The sequence below is a fragment of the Tiliqua scincoides genome, chromosome 4 (genome assembly GCF_035046505.1).
Source record: "Tiliqua scincoides isolate rTilSci1 chromosome 4, rTilSci1.hap2, whole genome shotgun sequence".
NCBI lineage: Eukaryota > Metazoa > Chordata > Lepidosauria > Squamata > Scincidae > Tiliqua > Tiliqua scincoides.
The window spans coordinates 150,312,720-150,332,365 of NC_089824.1; the positions used below are offsets into that span (position 1 = coordinate 150,312,720).

General features: G+C 42.7%; 1 protein-coding gene and 1 pseudogene across 1 annotated transcript in view; one reads left to right on the forward strand and one right to left on the reverse strand.

Annotated features, from left to right (window-relative positions):
* Window positions 1-19,646, reverse strand: part of ROR1 (receptor tyrosine kinase like orphan receptor 1) — a 214,943-nt gene that overhangs the window by 174,979 nt on the left and 20,318 nt on the right. The window lies entirely within an intron of this gene.
* On the forward strand, window positions 1,424-1,545 carry LOC136650508 (5S ribosomal RNA; annotated as a pseudogene).

Sequence of the window (19,646 nt, forward strand, 5' to 3'; positions counted from 1 at the left end):
CCTCCATAAGCATCATGAAGGGCCCCATGCCCCGAGTCTAACACTTATCACACCTAGCCAACTACCTTGGAGCAATCAGCAACCTGATTACCAAGCCTTGACAAGCATCTCCCACACATATGGGGTGCACAGGTCTTAGTTCAAAACAGTTCTTCTATACCCTTGAAATGCAGAAAGGTGGTAAAAGGACCATATATTCCTCAACTTACATACGGCTTTCAATAACTTTTGTGAAATTCTATGCCTTCCACACATCACAATAAAGTAAGCAGACAGTTCTGATGAATTGTTTTCCTGGAAAAATCTACGGGAAGTTTTTTTTCTGAAGACCTAGCACAATCCTATGTGAATCTACTCAGAAGCAAGCAACTCTGTTCAATGAGGCTTACTCCTAGTGAAGTATGGATAGGACTTCAATATTAAATAGCAAGTTCAGAATTAGCTATTAATGTAATGTAAACGTATGTAAATTTGGAAAAGAAAATGTGATAGTGTTGATCATGACTAACTGGTATTGTCTTAAGAGAAATTCATTTTCCATATACTGTAACAGCAGTACATACTTTAACATTTCACTTCCTAGAGAAGCTACTCGGAAACTAGTAATAGGATTTAAAAAAACAAAAACAAAAAATGTCCACATGGCAAAAGCAATGAAATAACATGTTTTATTCTGTACTTGATCCATAGTCATGCACTACTCTAGTTCTTGAATACAGCCTCACAGGTCATCTCCTGAAGTGATCAAATCCATGATCTGTGTCAAAATGAATCAGCACAGCACTCATGAATAGGCACTTATGAATTGGCACAACAAACAATGACTGATTTGTTTAATGAACATTTTCACTCTTCACTAATGGCAAGAATGTGTCTCATCTGAGTGTCTACGTTATTGTTTGCATATCAAGTTAGACAGAACAATACAGTCTCTTCTGCCATGTGCATTTGGCTGCAAGTGCACAATACTTTGAGTCTGTGAGTATAATTTTTGTTCCATATGAAAATTCCGGCAAATGTATTTTAAAGGATAGCTATAGGATTATAGTGCTTATGATTCTACTGCTTTGTTCTGTTCTATCTGCTGCTATCATTAAATACAGTATATATCGTCACACATACCTAGTTTCTTATGGGATATAACTTTTTTTCTAGACTTTTCCATAGCTATAATCACTGGCATTTCACAGCTGATGACTGCTAAATACTGAACTATCCCATGTGCTTGATAGGGACAGAGAAAAGTAGCTTGAAAGTATGATAGTAATCAGAAAAGGAGAAAGCAGAATGACTTTTGGAGCTTCTGGCAAGAAAGAACTGTGGTTTGTTTTGGGGGAAGCTGCTATTGCTCTGAAAGATTACTATCGCATTTCTGCCTGTTCCCATCCTCACCACTCAACTTGTATAAATATAAACAAATAGAGCTTACACAGCAACTGTTACCCTGCACATGCCTGATCTCGTCTGATCTCAGAAGCTAAGCAGGGTCAGGCCTGGTTAGTACTTGGATGGGAGACCTCCTGGGAATACCAGGTGCTGTAGGCTTATACCATAGTCTTTCGAGACTGAAGGTTGCCAACCTGCAGAGCTTACATAAATGCTGCATGTCTCCAGTGTTCTCTCCCAGGGCTGAACCAAAAACTCTTTACACCTGCGGCAGCATGCCAAATGCTGCTACCCCAACCCAACAATGTGCCAGCCTGCTTCTGATCCTTCTGCTCACGATGTTCCAGTGCAGGACCCCACTTCTCCCCTCCACATTTTCTCTTCCGCTCTGTCCTCCTCTTACTTTCCCAATCCAGGGAGTGGAAGGAGAAGGAGGAGCAGTGCCATCTCCAGAGCATTGTGTATGTGCTTAGTACTTCTATAATAAAATCATTTTTTACTACCAAGTTAACTTAGGGTCAAATGCTATCCAACTTTCTAGCACTGGTGCAGCTGTGCCAATGGGGCATGCACTGCATCCTGTGGTAGGGTAGCAATCACAGAGCCCTTGTCAGGTAAAGGAATGTTTGTTTCCTTTCCTCGGGGCTGCATTGCTGCAGCACCTGCGCTGGAAAGCTGGATAGGATTAGGCCCTCAAGCAGTTCCACTCTCCCTTGTTCCCTCTCCCCCCCTCCTCCTCCCTCCTTTGGTCTACTTTTAACTCCAAAGTACTACCAAAATGTAGGATGGGGTTGTTTTTTTAATTGCTCCTACTCAAAATATTACAAGAGATGTCTCAGAAACTTTATAAGCCTTTGAAAGAATTCAGATACACAAAGATAGAAAGAAAAAAAAATCCTCTGTCTTTCAAAAGAAGCAACAGTAGACTTGCTGAGTAGCAGATAGTTTATTATGTCCACAGAATACCTACCTCCACTTAAGCCTCTAGGGATTTCTGCTTCAGTTGATCCTTTCAAATGGGGTTTGTAGATCAACAAGAGCTCTTTAAGTTCTTTAGGAACAAATGCTCTCCCCCCCCCCCCAAATATTGGCTTACCTAACAACTTTCAGTTATAACACATAGCTTTCCATCTGTATGCCTCTTCCAGAAGACTCCAAATGAGGGGTCACAGAAACAATGGGACAAGGCACTTTTGTTTCTGTTGGCTCCTTCAACTCAAATACCAGTCTGTTGATTAGAAAGATATGCAAAACCCCTTAGCAAGTTGCCCTCTGTGAGCCCAGTCCTGTGACACTCTGGGCTGAGTCATTCTATCTGTGGGGAAAGATTCTATCAGTGGATAGGATGGGAAGAGAGGAGATCATGAAAAAGCAATTCACTTAGCCTACAGAGTCACTCCATAATTGCTGCATGAAGGTTACAGACATTTAGGTGGTCCCAAGGATTAGAAGTACAGGTGGAGTCTATTTATCCATGTTAGTTCAGTTAAGTGACCCAGCACAACTAACAAAAACGGGTTGTGCTAAATTCCATAGAGTTAAGCAAATACACTGCAGTCTGACACTTGGGGCTGGAAGGAAACTAAGGCAGCTGTTATCAATCCCCTCCTCCTTCACCTCCCTCTCTTTCCCCTTTCACAGGTGGGATGCTGAGCTTTTAAGAGTCCAGTCCTATGCGTTTCCTTCTGTCCTATGGGACAAAAGTAAGTCCCATTCTAGTCAATGGGGCTTACTCCCAGGAAAATGTGGAGAGAATTGTAGCCTAAATCTCATGCTTTGCTTGCTGGAAAGTCTTCCTTGCTGGGCTGTTTTGTTTATGTTGGCTGGAGCAGGAGAGCCTGCAAGGGGGGGGGGAGGAATTTGGCAAACACTCCCTGGGTTTTTTAAAGCAATCCCCTCTGTTGCTACCATACCTGCACCTGTGTGTGTGTGAGTGAGTGAGAGCTCCACCTTGCTGCATGTGTTCTGGTCACACAGGGTTTTCCCCGCACCCCTCTTCAGCCTCTTTGCTGGCTCAGGGGCTCCAAGAGTGTTACTGTTCCTTTGCAAGTAGAACCTCTTCCAGGGCTCCAGGGCTATTTCCCTGTCTGTGCCAGGCAGAGCCTTTTTGCAGTGTTTTGGACTGGCTGGAAACTGATCAGCAAAGGAGGCAAAGGTGTGTGTGACTTTCAGTTCCCCCACCCCATTCATGTTGAGACAAATCTGTCTCAATGCAGATAAAAAATCAGTGGATAAATAGGTTGCACCTGTAGTCTCTCAACTGTCTAGCAATGCCAGCCCTTGACCCTCCTCTCTTTGCAGCCCTATCCTAAGATTAGCTACCTGATGAATAGTGTATCTATGAAGGGAACTACTGATAGCTAATTTAGTACAATGCGATTATGTTGCTAGTGCCATCACAAAAAGATACGCCAGTACGAAAGTTTCATGTGGGGTATTACTTTGCTACAGACAGGTTACTTGCCTATAACTAATGTTCTTCAAGCAACCATCCATGCAGAAACATATAGTGGAGTTCTGTGCATGGTCAAAGCCAAACTTGGAAGCTTCCAGATCTTTGTCAAGCATTTTGTCTTTTCTGGTGTGCACAGCACGATGGCCAACCTAAAGATATTAACATAAGAACATAAGAACAGCCCCACTGGATCATGCCATAGGCCCATCTAGTCCAGCTTCCTGTATCTCACAGTGGCCCACCAAATGCCCCAGGGAGCACACCAGATAACAAGAGACCTCATTCTGGCACCCTCCCTTGCATCTGGCATTCTGACATAGCCCATTTCTAAAATCAGGACGTTGTACATACACATCATGGCTTGTAACCTGTAATGGATTTTTCCTCCAGAAACTTGTCCAATCCCCTTTTAAAGGCATCTAGGCCAGACGCCATCACCACATCCTGTGGCAAGGAGTTCCACAGACCAACCACACGCTGAGTAAAGAAGTATTTTCTTTGGTCTGTCCTAACTCTCCCAACAGTCAATTTTAGTTAATGTCCCCTGGTTCTGGTGTTGTGTGAGAGTGTAAAAAGCATCTCTCTATCCACTCTGTCCATCCCCTGCATAATTTTGTATGTCTCAATCATGTCCTCCCTCAGGTGTCTCTTTTCTAGACTGAAGAGGCCCAAACGCTGTAGCCTTTCCTCATAAGGAAGGTGCCCCAGCCCCGTAATCATCTTAGTCGCTCTCTTTTGCACCTTTTCCATTTCCACTATGTCTTTTTTGAGATGCGGCGACCAGAACTGGACACAATACTCCAGATGTGGCCTTACCATCGATTTGTACAATGGCATTATAATATCAGCCGTTTTGTTCTCAATACCCTTCCTAATGATCCCAAGCATAGAATTGGCCTTCTTCACTGCCGCCGCACATTGGGTCGACACTTTCATCGACCTGTCCACCACCACCCCAAGATCCCTCTCCTGATCTGTCACAGACAGCTCAGAACCCATCAGCCTATATGTGAAGCTTTGATTTTTTGCCCCAACGTGCATGACTTTACACTTACTGACATTGAAGCACATCTGCCATTTTGCTGCCCATTCTGCCAGTCTGGAGAGATCCTTCTGGAGCTCCTCACAATCACTTCTGGTCTTCTGTATAGACCTCTATTGTATATTCTCATTATACAGTATCAGGTCCTCTATTGGAGAAACCAACTTTCTACTCACTGCTTGATGATGCAGTGAAAGCTCTGAATGCTTAACAGAGGTGGATATTTCCAACTTTGATATCATTTCCATGTTCAACTGTGAAAAGGAATGGTGAGAAGATCTACTGACATCAGCAAGAAAAAAGGTAATGTTTGACATCACCATTGGTTTCAGACAGATCAGTGTTGTTGAAGTTGACTAAACTACTGTCAGTATTGACACTTCAGGTGGCAAAACAGCAACTGATGCTATGCATGATGTTAAAACTTCAATAGGAGTTGAGGTGTGGACTGTATGAGACTGACTTCTTGTTGCCGATTCACAGGTGGCTCAAGTACTGTAAGCCAATGGAGATACTCTTGGTTCGTATGGTGTCAGGGGAACAGGATGATTGTAACCAAAGGCTGCAGCAATGACCCTGCCTCCATACTGAACTAGGAAGAAACAAGCATCATGCGTAATGGTGGAGAGAAATTTTGCCCCACACTGATAACACTTTCTAACAGGTGATCCTGCTTGCCACATGGCTAATAATTAAGTACCAATACAACAGCAATACCTTCAATAGAGCAGATAATATGTTCCCCAAAAGTGAAGTGTTGCATGAAACAGCACTACAGGATGTTGTTAATCTAATTGGCAAAATTTGGCACAAAGAATGCAGTACTCCCATTAGTGAGAATGGCTATCCATCATAACCATCAATCATGCTCAGACTGCCGTAACGAATCAGTGCTAAAGGAAGCTGCGTTACCAGAAGAATGACTGTAGTTGTAAAAACAACCATGCAAAGGTACTAATGCAAAGGTAAAGAATAAAGATAAAACCTGAGCTAAAAGTCTCTCAAAATTTTTCTGAGGAACAACAGACAAAGAGAAGCATGCCTCACATTCATGTTTCAGTGGTGGTCAAAAAGAAGCCGGGAGATAGGGCATTCTTCCCACTCTTGAGACCTACAATGAATACAGGGTTTGCCGCACTTGACACAGCAGGGACAAAATTCTTGACAAAGCTTCTGAGGCAGGTTTGCAGATGCAGAGAGGCCATGAAGAAGAATCTGTCTCTACGCATTTGCAATGCCTCTACAGATGCCAGAATTTGACTTGAATTTATTTTCTCAGCCTGTATCAAGCATGCTGGATCACAAAGAATTATTTTTAAAGGTGGCTTCGCATAAATATTATGCGAATTCTTTTAATCTGTACTATCATTGTACTGTATACACATTGGTTAATACCTCCTGAAGTCCACTGATCCAAATAAAAAAGGCTTTTCTGCGAGCATGGCAACCACTGACACAGTTGTGAGGCTAAACATATGGCACGTTTTCAAAGTCCTTTTGCCCTCTTCTTCGCCCTCCTCACAGAAAACAGCATTATAGAAAGCTGGAATTAGAAGTACAAAAGGTAACAGAGCTTGGTGGGAAGTTGAGATGGGAAGCAGAAAAGCTCTATTAGCACCCTGCTGCTTCTGTCAAGCCAGGCCAGTCTCCCTGTGGAGAAACTTTTCATGTGTTATCATCACTGTTAACCCCTTTTGTGGTGCATAAAATTCAGTTTGCTGCAAGTTAAAAAAAATGTGCTTCAAGTACAGAGCTTTAATCAAACTGCATTACTGGTTTCCTTCACAGGAACAAACCTAAATGTGCTAATAGCATAAAAAAAAAATTTAAGGCATCATCAAACCTGTACTACTGGTATCATTTATAATTTTGGGGTGCTTACGATCATATAGTCCTTTACTGCAGTGTTTCTCAAACTGTGGGTCAGGACCCACTAGATGGGTCATGAGCCAATTTCAGGTGGGTCCCCACTCATTTCAATATCTTATTTTATATATATATATATATATATATATATATATATATATATAATACATAAAAATGCAGCTATGTGACTGCATTTGGGGAAATGTTATAGACCTGTACTTTTAACAAGCTACTATATATATTCTTTTAACAATGATAGTCAAAGGGACTTAGTCCTGGGTAAGTGTGGGCATCCTTGCAACCCAGGATGGTTAAAAATTTTCCTGCTGGGTGATGGCACTTCTGGTCATGACATCACTTCCAGTGGGTCCTGACAGATTCTCATTCTAAAAAGTGAGTCCCAGTGCTAACTGTGTGAGAATCACTGTGCTATTAATATAGGATACTTCTAGAGCCTGAAGAGCAGGATGTACCCTTCTGTCTTTAGTAACAGCCATTTGTTAACTAAACCATGCAAGCACTGAAACTAGTACTGAGCGCAACATTCAGCAGCCCCAGAATCTAATTTTCCTATAAAAGAAAACAAAATCCAAAGTTTCTAGCTGAGGCTACAAAACAGACTCACAGCCCAAGCTTATCCCCCCCCCCACTGATGCAGAGGTGCCAAAATGGCTACTGCTGTATTCTGTGGGTGGGGGGAGTTGTGGAGGTCTCCTCTGCAGATCTACTAGGATCTGCACTAGCAAAATCTCAGGCAGAGTTCCACATGTACCTACACCATAGAATCAGGTCCAGAAAAGGGCTTAGGATTTGGCAGCAGCTGCCAAACCCGACCCTTTCCTGGACCCAATTAACCCATTCCCACCCCTGTTGCCTAATCAGGCTAATCTGGAGTGCGTCGGAAGGCTCCGCCTTCCTGCTGGTGCTCCAGCAGAATGCTGCTTCACAGCAGCCAGTACCAGCAGAACACAAATCCTGCTGCCGCTTGATCCTATGTGAACAGTGCCCTCTTAGATGTGTCACCCTTGTGCAGTACCCCACCTTCACAACCGTATGTGGCAGCCTTATTCAGAAGGGAGGCCTTTGGTACCTTACAAAGCTGTGTGCATATATTTGCATATGCAGATCTGCATAACTGAAACAGAAGAAATATTTGTAGAACTAAAGAATTGGAACAGGGGCACTCAGAAAAATATGAGTTTAGGGCTTCGTATAGGACAAAATTCATCAGATGGCTGTAAAAGATGTGAATCTGTAAAAGAGAGCTGAGGGGTTCTTGACAGAAAGATCATAATTCTCAATCCCAAAATATTTCTACATATCATTACCCACAGCATAGTTAACAGTTGTAAATGTTGGTTGCCAAACGTAGTGACGCTAGTGTGGACACAGCCAAGGGCTGTGTATGTATATGAGAGAGAACCTTCTGGCTTCCAAGTGTTTGGGTTATTAGTATTTCAGATATACATTTGAAAATAAATGCTTCAGTGTTCTCTTTACAGTTACATTTCTTTGGAACAGGGCAGTGGTAGTACGGAAACAATTTTAAAACATCATCCATATTTTTCTCGAGTCTGGCCCTGTTCCACCGAACCAGTGCTAAGAAAAAGTGGTCTCTGCTTCAGTTTGTGTCAACGTGGAATATATAAACAGCCTGACTCTAAATTAATATAGTTTTTAGTTTATATAGGATGGATAGCAACTAATCTTTCCTCCTTTAGTTGGCAGCAACTACCTCTTCACAGGTCTGAGAATGTTTTATTCTGGCAGCATGACAAAGCTGTCCTTTGGCTGAAATTCCATGGTCTCTCACTCTTTAATACCAATATACTGTAAGTAAAACTCTAGAATTCCAATTCGTGTCTTTCCTTATTGCCAAGTTCAAAATTTCACAATTAAGAACACACTAGAGTAGCGGGGTTCTAACTTCCCTTTGCAAGGACATTTCTGCCAAGAAACTCTTGCATGTCTGCAGATAAATCTGTGTGTTACAAAGGACTCTGGAAAGGACAATGCAAAGGGCTGTACTGTAAAGTGCACATTCAGTTCATATGGGACACTACCCAGCCTTACTGGACCTAGTTGTTACCCTGCATAAACTGCATTCTAGAAAGGTCTACCATGGTCTCCTGAGACTAAGCATCGAGGGACAGCATTGTTATTGGCCAGGGGTGCCCAAACCCCGGCCCTGGGGCCACTTGCAGCCCTCAAGGACTCCCAATCCAGCCCACTGAAAGTCCCCAGTCTCCAATGAGCTCTGGCCCTCCAGAAACTTGCTGGAGCCTATGCTGGCCTGATGCAACTGCTCTCAACGTGATGGCCAACTGTTTGACTTCTCATGTGAGCTGTGGGACGAGGGCTCCCTCCACTGCTTGCTGTTTCATGTCTGTGATGCAGCAGTGGCAGCAAAGGAAAGGTTGGTCCTGCTTTGTGCAAGGCATTGCAAGACCTTCATTCAATCATGTAAGTTACATCTGTAATGTATTCATTTATGTAAATTTATTCAAATTTGAAATGTAAATTAACTTTTTTTCCTGCCCCCAACACAGTGTCAGAGAGATGATGTGGCCTTCCTGCCAAAAAGTTTGGACACCCCTGTTACTGGCAGACAAGTGGCTTTGGGACTGCTTACCTGCCACTTTTCCATTAAGAACTCCCATGTTGTTAAAAACCCAGTCTAAATATCACTGCTTTGTGGTAAGTGTATCTTCAGCTGTTCTATCAGTATCTATACTGTTCTACAGAATCAGCACAGGCATTCCTGGGGAGGGGGACAAAATGCTAAGTTTTTCAGTCGCATAAATGCCGATGTAAAAGTGGCTACTCCCCGCCTTCAAAGCCAGTCTCAGCTGCAAAAGCAAAGCTGTTTTACACTGGCTGCTTTACATTGGCATTCAGGTGCCTGAAAAAAAAATTAGCGTTTTGCTCTCTCTCCAGGAACACCAGAGAAAATCAGGGCCGTGAAACTCACTGAGGCAGTCACCTCTACCCAGCATTTTTTCTCCCTTATCCAGCAGCATATAGGTGTGTGCCCGACACTACTGCTGCTGCTTTTACTCCCAATTTCTGGAGCTTATAAAGGAAGAATGGAAAACTGAGCAGAAGAAGTAAAGGGAGGGGGGAGGAAGTTCAGTGGAGAGGTAGAGTCTCTGCTCTACAATAGTCTGCAGTTTAAAATCATACAGCCCAGGCACAGATTTACCACATCAGTGGCCTTACTCCTAAGTAAGCATATGTGAGAACTACAGCCAGATTGGGATGAGTTTTACTTAGAGAAGGGGTCCCCCCCCCCCAAAAAAAATACATCGATGCCTAGGGCTCACTTCATTCTAGCAAGTACTCCAGTACTTTCACAAAGATCCTTTGTATAAGTAAAGCACTGCAAGCACACCAGACTAATTTTTAAACCATGCAATTTAAATATGTCAAATAGAATAACAATTAAATCTTTTTTACCTGTAAGTGTATAATAAAACTAAACATTTATCCACAATTTGGGGGTAGACAATTTTACAGTTTTTCTTGTTCTGACAAATTTGCCCTGCATTATTTTTCTACATATCTTTCTGCTTGAAGTGGAAAGAAAAACAACCCTACTAATTTTATTCACATTACACAGTATCAGCCAAGCTTATTTCTGGGCCTTTTCCAAGACCACCAACAAGGTTCAAATTACTTTAAAATACAATAAAGTGATTTCTCCTATTTCAAGCAAATAATAATTGATAAATTTATAATGCAGATAAACAACAAACAAATGTATAAGATTGAAAATAAATTAACAGGAAGAGATTGGTGAGGGGGAAATTCCCAGTTGAAGAATCTATATTTTTACCCCAAAGGTAATAAAAGAAACATTGAGAGCATGCTTTATTGATAGCTAGCAGCCGAGTTAATTGAAAAAACATTTGCAGGTTTGTTCTCATGGAATATTTCTTCAATGTCACTGCCTGGAGATTCTATTCTATACAACTTTACACTATTTAATAAGAAAATGAAAATGCCTTAAATATAGTCTTTACAGACACTGAAACACAACTGTAATAAACAAAGAAGAGACATATTAAGTCCAATCATGAACATTTTTCAGCTGGCACATTCTATATACATCCACTGGAAACTGTGTTAATGAAAAACAGACTGTTTTTCAGATTAGTTAAATCCAGAAGCTCTTCTTATTTGAGAAAGAGCAGTTGGGGGCCAACCCAGGTTGGGACCACAGTTTGCAGTTTAACTCTTTCCCCTTTCCTGCTGAAATCAACACCCAGGACTCTAAATCACAAGGAGAAAGTGCCCTTCTCAAACAAGCACTGAACCCTGGGATGTTGAGGCTTGTGACTAAGTAAGCAAGAGGTGGGGCTAGATGACAGAGGGCTGGGTCTAGACAACTCCCATTCCTCTACTTCAGTATGTAATGTACCCAGTTTGAGCCATTTCTGCCTAACATTGCATATACACAACAGGGGCCAAATGTGTACACCTGTGGGCTGAGCAAAAACGGGTTAATGACTGAAGAGGACTACTAAGAAAAGAAGAAGAAAGTTCTACAGAATTGCTCTTTTGCACCATAACACCAAGACCTGGCCACAACTACTACAAGCAGATTTATGATAAGAGTTCAACCATCCACTTATCCTCATCTTATCCATTTCCACTCTAGCTTTCTACTCTCTGTCAGCTCACTTCAGGTATCAGAGCGCAGCTAGAACAGAGCCTGAGACAAATGACCACAGAGAGACAAGATGGGGAAAGGGAAAACGTTAAGGTCCTCTATCCTGTGCACCACTTTTGATTTTAAAACTTAGACATGTGCGCACATATACACACTTTATACATGAAAGGGGGAACACATGGACAATAAATACAACTGCCCTAGGTATATTAAGTTTGGGCCATCATCTAAGGCCCAAACTTGTCCTCCACACTGTTCTGATTCTTTCTTTTGGAATTCTTTAATGAAATGTACAGTCTATATCTGTTGTATTTAGTCCCTGATCTGTGGGTGGACCTAGAGATTTTGGGATCGTAGCTTAGCGATAGAACACGTTTTGCATGCAGAAAGACCCAGGTTCAATCCCTGGCACCTCCTTGGATAGCTGCTGCCAGTCAGTGTCGACAGTACTGCACTGTTCTGTTCTGAAAAGAGCAACTCTCTTTCTCTTGTCCTTGTCTTTACTAATAGTTAAAAAGTAGGCTGTCTATCCTAACTTCTTGAGACCCACCAGGATGGGATGAGGAAAAGCTAGAATTGAATAGAACTAGGAGAGAAGGAAGGGTAACTGGAAAAAGCAAGTGTGGGCACAAGGGAGGAAGTCTAGTGAAAGATTTGCCACAGATAGCTCCAAGCTACACAATTTGGTCCACCAACTGACAGAATCTTGAGCATTTATATTCTGCTGTAAATCTTGATATCTGATCCAACTCCCTCTCAGTGAGTCATGGTTTCTTTAAAGTGGGTTGCACTGTGATCTGCTCTATGGTTTCTTGCTAGCACTTTCTTCCAAGGAAGGCAGCCTGTGTGAAAGTAGGGTCCTAAGCAATGAGAAAGATGATTTTTCAAGGTAATGGGGCTCTGTCACCCTGCTCAGATTATCAGACATGGGCAATTCAACAAAGTCGGTTCTTCTTTGGCCTGCTTCTTCCCAAGAGGGTGCATCAGTGCTTATGTAGATCCCTTACTTCTGCCTCTCCCAGGTTGATATATAGGTGGGAGCAGGGTACTGCTAGGGATGGGAACTCCAGTCCAAGTTGTGAAAATCAGTGTTTTTTCGCTGACTCATGGAGACTTGAGTCACCTGCGCCGATGACTTGGGCATTGACTCAGGTCTGTTGATGTGCTTGCACACTGGAGTCTGCCTGTGTCTCAGTGTGCTTGCTTACTGTTTTTGCGGTGTGAAAGACCTCACAGAGCCATCGTTCAGACCAGGCAAGCAGCAAGGAAGTTCCAGCGCGGAGGCAGGGAAGGGTTAATGTTTTGTTTTTGCATAGGGCAGGTGGCAGGCTCTCTTGCCCATCTCTAAAGGAACCAATGGTCATTGGATGAAGGATGGTTTTTTTCTTTGGATGAGGGAAGGCAGAAGGAGGAGCCCAAAAGGTTCTTGCCTTAGAATTGACTGGAGAAGTTCAGGGAGGGGGAGGCAGTTCATAGTAGTCACATTTTCCAACCTCATGGCTGGCTCCTGTATGCTCCAATAGCATAGCTAGAGGGAGTGGAAAGCACTAAGTTTTGCAGGGAGCCTCATGTCAGCTTGCAAAGCACTATGTGTTGCACAGAGTCTCACCACACATGTGCAAACGGCCATCTCCCCTTCAGAAAGGGACAGCAGGTGAAACAGAACCACCCTATCATAGTCCATGCAAAAGCTCCACAGCTGCCCCACCTGCTTATACCTGAGAAGGCTCTCCTTACACCCGAGAAAGAGGCTGTAAGGTGAGCCTCCTTGGGTATAAGGAGGCAGGGCAGCTACAGTGCTTTTCCACTGATGATGGGATGGTTCTACCTCACTCTGAAGGAAAGGGTGCCGTTTGCACTTAGGCTCCGTGCAACACATAGTGCTTTGCAAGCCAAGGTGAGGCTCCTTGCAAAACTTAGTGCTTTGTACCCTTCTAGTGATGCTACTGGTGGGCTGCATTGTTACCTGGGAGGAGGAAGCCTCATTGAATGACCTGTACAAATGGGACTAGGATTGCATCCTCCTGGTAAGCCTCGCAGCTGCTGCTCGTGACCCTCTTCCCACTTCTGTTCTGCTCTCTCGCAGTCCCTCCCACCCCCTCCTGCCTTGTTTATAGATGGGATGGGGACAGCAGGGGAGTGTTTAAAGAGAACTCACTCTCTCTCTCTCTCTCTCTCTCTCTCACACACACACACACACACACACACAGAGCAGCCCTGTTTTTTAAACATGGCAGGCTTTTTAAAGGTCTTTTCAGGTCACAAAAATGCTCTGGGCAACTTGGAAAGTCTGCCTGTTATGACACGTTTTTGAGTCAGGTTGTGGGGGGTGGAGACTCGTGACTTGACTTGAGTCAAGCCACACCTGACTTGTCCATCCTTGCTGCTACGGCAGGGGTGACAAATAGGAGATAAGGTTAAATTATGAATCTAGTGCTTAGATGGCACCACGGCATACCATCCTCCAAGAAGCAACCAATAAAGTTGATCAAAAGATATGGAAATATAATCATGACCTTTTATTTAGTATAAGTTATGGAGAAGATGAAAAATATTTTCCCCCTCTGCATTTCATTTCTATCTCATTCAACTTTCACATACTTAACTATTTAGCCACTCAAAAGTGCTCTTTATAACCTTCATGTGATTAAAAAGTTCAGAATTCCACATAGCGTGAGAACAAATTATTCTTCAATTACCGTAAGATGTGTTCTGAGTTATAAGTGGAAAAAGTACTCAAAGGCAACACGAATACACTTATGGCAAGCCAGCTATTACTTTGTATATTATTATCAGTAGTTCCCACAGGAAAAATGCACATTATGAATGACCTGCACTCCTCACTTCCTTCTCATCGCGCAGAACAGAAATAAATGAGGAAAACACCTGTGGAGAGGAAAGAGAGTGTAACCATATTTCTGCTTTACTACTTTCTGGCAACTTCCGCATCACAGACAAACACAGCTAGACAACCACCTACTTGGTGTTGTCCTACTTCAGGGAGATGGGCGTTGCTCTCAATTAAGTGTTTGTATAATTGATTTCATAATGAATACTGTGCGTATTATTCTCCAGTGTGGTCTAATATCTTTGAATTCTCTCTCTCCTCATCCTCCATATCCACAGTCAGATAAAAGCCAGCACCGCAGCTACAAAACCAGTCTTTGTCATGACTCCAAAGAGCACAGTCATCTCAGATGGGTTTTTACACTGCTTAGGTCTCTTTAATAGTCAAGTGACAAAAACCAGCTTCCTAGCTTACATGCCACAGGAACCAATCTCAAACAAACCTGTGCAGACAAAAATATGTTCTTACTGCCTCTTCCAAACACAGCGTGAAACTTGTCACATCATCTGTGGCATTTTATACAGTAATCAGAAGCATAGCTACATGGAACCAGTTCCATTTAGAGTCAGTTGAGTTTGTTTTGAAGTAATCAGATTTAGGATCTGCGCTGGAGAATACCCAATTGAATGAATTTGAAAAGGCTTTTTCTTGCTTATTTTGGATATTAAATAAGGGAATCATTTCTCAGCTACCGCTCCCCACCCCAAGAATTTGTGGTTGTATGGTATAAGGCAGGGGTGTCCAAAGTTTTTGGCAGGAGGGCCACATCATCTCTCTGACACTGTGTCGGGGGGCCGGGGAAAAAAAAGAATTAATTTGCATTTAAAATTTGAATAAATTTACATAAGTTTACATAAATGAATATATTAAAGATGAACTTGTATGAATGAATGAAGGTCTTGCTATAGCTCAAGGCCTATAAAAGTCCTGGCACAAAGCAAGACCAGACTTTCCTCCACTTCCACTGCTGCATCACAGATGTGAAACAGTAAGCAGTGGAAGGAGCCCTCATTCCACAGCTCACGGGAGAGGTCAAGCAGTTGCCCTCACGCTGAAAGCAGTTGCGTCGGGCCAGTGCAGGCTCCAATGAACCTCTGGAGGGTCAGAGGCTCATTGGAGATCAGGGGCTCCCTGACGGCTGCATTGGGAGTCCTTGAGGGCCGCAAGTGGCCCTAGGGCCGGGGTTTGGGCACCCCTGGTAAAAGAGAATTTGCAGGCGAGAATCAGCAGCCAACAGTCAAACACACCTCTCCTGCTAGGCAATCCTCTGCCCTGACTACTATAAAGGAATCCCATATTTCCCCCATATGCGGTTCTCTCTGAAAACACGTGGTTCTGCCGCTGATTTCAAGTCCAGAACCTTTTCTACCTTAAGAAAAAAAAAGAGCTTTTCATAGCAGAAACATAGGCTACGTGGTACCAGTCAGGAATACAGTTTTATCAACCCATCTTTCACTAGGGATACTGGTAGTAATAGACCATCAAGTTAACAGGCACAACTATAGGTCAAAGGGCTTCATTTATGATGTGTCAAAGAGCCAAATCCTGAAGGACAGTAGCCCCTCATTAAGCCCAAGAAACCCAGTAAGCATTAAAAGTTTTCTGCTGACAGTCTCTTCCTCATCCAATTCCCTGCCCTTTACTAGCTTGTTTCCAATCCACCCAGAGATGAATAGAGATAGAATAAGGCAATATTGAAGCGGATGAGCACTTTAAATCAACAAATAATAAAATGAGCTCTTTATTGATATGAAATCTACCATTTTAAAGCAATCAATTGATCCGCCAATCTTTCAGCTCCATACTCTCCATAATGTTATTCATGTCATCTTCTTTCCAAAGTTATTGTTATTAATTACTACTACTACTACTACGACTACTCTATTTGTATATCACCTTTCTCATACACTTGTCTCTCATAGACTCATGGCAGTTTACGTAGATAGCATGACTATAAACCCCATTTTTCCCAAATGTGGTTTTTTACAATTGTTATTATATGAGATAAAGTTAATACAACCCTACATTTCTCTAGATGTTTCCCTTTGCGGTGCGATTGTTGTCCTATGGCTACGTTTGTCTTTCTACAACACCTGCTTCTATCATGTCCTCCCCTCCCATCTCACCACAAAAACCATTAAGAAATTCCACATTATTATTTTCCAGTGTTTTATCAGCCTTTAGCCAAAAGTGACTCAGCATGCAATAGATGCAGCACCCTATGACCTCATATGAACACAATTCACTTAATAAGTTTGTTGGATGAGTTTTGTTCTCGGGTGAATTGAGATCAGTTGTATTTAATTTAGTGTGGTTAACTTACAGCTTATCTTAGTATATTTTTCCTATACATTTATGTCCAAAGAACCATCTTATTATGAACTTCTAACATCCTTTTCCAAAAAAACCCAGGACATTTAATTTATTCAACAATTTGTGGGTAAGAAGATCATAGATTATTGCGAAAAGTTTCCAATTTCAGTGTAAAGATATGGTGTTCAATTAATGCAATTAAAGAGAGCTGGCTTTAAAAAGAAGCATTCGTGGTAAACATTAGACACAAAGCCTTTTATCATACTGTTTAAAGTCTTCAAAATTTAAAAACTATGTCATGGGGATGATGTCACCAATCCAGCTGCAGGATGAAGAACAAAAGTTATTTCACTTGAGGAAGAATCAAACAGTGCTCTCAGAAGAGGTGTCTTGTTACAATATAAGCGAAATGGGAGGGAAGCACACACGCTGGCCTGCAGAGGCCATATCCAGCCTCCACGCCAACGCATATGGGCAAGTTTGCACTAGCCTCCCTAGGCCAGCATAGTAGTTTGGATTGGGCAGAGGGAGGGTGGAATGGGGGTATTCCGGGGCAGGTTGACCAGCAGGTGGTTCAGTGGGTGAACTGGCCCTGGGAGGGAGATGGTGCCAGGATCCGGCACTTAGACCAGATAATAACCTCCCCATCCCGAGCAGCCTGGCTTTACACCAGGCTGTTCAGATCTGTGTCACTGATCTTGGTGGCACAGATACAAGTAGCTCCACTCAGGCAGCTGCCATGCAACAAGGGGTAGAGGGAATTAATTCCCCTTATTCCGAGTTGTGCAGCAGCCAGCCCCAGTTCCATGCTGGATACGGGGCAGGGCAGTTGGCCTGAATGTTCCAGCAGGGGTTAGGACTGGGCTGCCCAGGTTTTCTCAGGATCAAACTACTGCTGATCACTACTGATCAAGATCACAACATGATGCAACTATAACAAGGCTTTGATCTCAGCATGCAATTGTAAATATCTCTAGAAAGAGTCAGTTATGTAAAACTGTAGTTAAGTTGTACGTTGGCTCCTGGATAGTCTCCATTCTTTAATATACCACAAGAGTGGAACACCATGGCACCCCTCCCCTCAGGCGAGGGCACCCAGTCTTCTCCAAAAAGCAGATAGAAAACAGACTGACTTTTTTTTCCCTACATGGCTCCTCAACTATTTGTGATACAGATCACAAGAAACCCTTCTTTCTCTCTTCAGGATGTGCTCTGACACTGTTTGGCAACTAGGTCTCAACGGTGACTATATAACCTATAGGTGAGAACTAAAATACATTCCAAAATATTCAGTTAGGATTCATATGAATTCAGTCCTTAGGATTCAGTCCTAAGTCTTCACTGCAAAGCATCCTCAGAACATCACAACCAGGATGAGCCAGGATGATGTAGTGGTTTCGGAGTTAGCTGTGGAAGATCTAGGTCCAGGTAATCCCCACTCAGCCATGAAGCTTCCTGGGTGACCCTTGGTCCTGTTATTATTTCTCAGCCTAACCTACCTCACAGGGTAGTTGTGAGGACAAAAGGAGGGACAGAACCATGTATGCCACACTGAGCTCCTTGGAGGAAGAGCAGAATAAAAATGGGAAGAAATAAACCGTTAAAGCCACTGATTGCATGGAGTTTAGCGCGACAGGAGCTATGCAGAGCAGCAATGCATGTGTCAACTCTGCCTGTCCTGCCAAAACTGAATTTTCAGCTTTTTCTATCTTATAATATCTATGGCTCTGTTTGACAGAGCTTCCAAAAACCTGAGCTCTGCACAGAGTCAACAAGCAGTCAGCTGTACAGAGCTGTGGGGTCAATAGTCCAAAGGAACCTGGTATATAAACCTGGATTAAATAAAGGCCCAATCCTATCCAATTTGCCAGCACTTGTGCAGACATCCTAATAGGGCACACGCTGCATCCCGTGGTGGGGAGGCAGTCATAGAGGCCTCCTCAAGGTAAGGGAATATTTATTCCATTATGTCAGGGCTCCATTGCAGCTGCATCAGCACTGGAAAGTTGGATAGGATTGGGCCCTTAGTCCCTTACAGGTGCTCTTAAAGTGTTGCACTTTTTTATGTAGCAAGGGGAGAGCAACTCTCTCTCTTCAGCCCAGAATGGCATCTTTTCCAGAGGCTGCTCCTAGTGACTCTTCTGCATCTCTTCCTAGATCGTGAGCTCTTTGGGGACAGAGAACCAATTACTGATTTATTTTGCTATGTAAACCACTTTGAGAACTACTTTTTGTTGAAAAGCAGTATATTATGGCAGCAGTAGGGGCAACTTGTCCAAGTGGCTAATCTAGTCATGGAACAGACATTGAGATCTCCAATTGGTAAGTTGTAAAACTTTCTTGATAAGGTAAGCATAGGACACTGATCCTATGTGAATCCTTTGTACTGCATCAGGCTTGCCAAAGCACAAAGATATTGTAGAGATTCTGTGCAGTATGGCTGCCCTGGGGGTTAGTGCTAAATTGGCAATCCCCAAGGACTGACTGATACAACCTTAACAAACAAACTCACTCACTCACATTCTTCAAGCTACCACAGACTTCCAACCAATAGCTATGGAGCTCCATCATGCTGAAGTCACAGCTGAACCCAGAATCCTGCCGTTTTAATACTCATATCTGATTTTTAATGGAAGGGGAAAAAAATTAAGAATGAAGTCAGAATAGGGGAAATAGACTATATTTTTAACAAACCTAAAGAACATCTTGTGCTCATAATGATTCTTTCTCTGGAAACAGGGTATTATAAAATTCAGTGCTAATTACTGATGGGATCCTTATTAAGTGAAGTCCCCAACAGAATACAACATGTTAATGATAGTATAGATTCTTCTGGGATCCTGCCAAATTGTAAACAGCCCCAATGTATGTAGACTTCCAACAGGAAATTAAATAACTGCCTTGCTGGAAATATAAATCAATTTACAGTGGTCAAACATGAGCTTTCCAAAACAGTGACAGAATTTAAGCAACAAAGTTAAGGAAAATGTAAATGAGACCAAATTAATAATCACCCTTAATCTCTCATTCACATATTGTTCTACTTAAGGACTGAAACGTTATG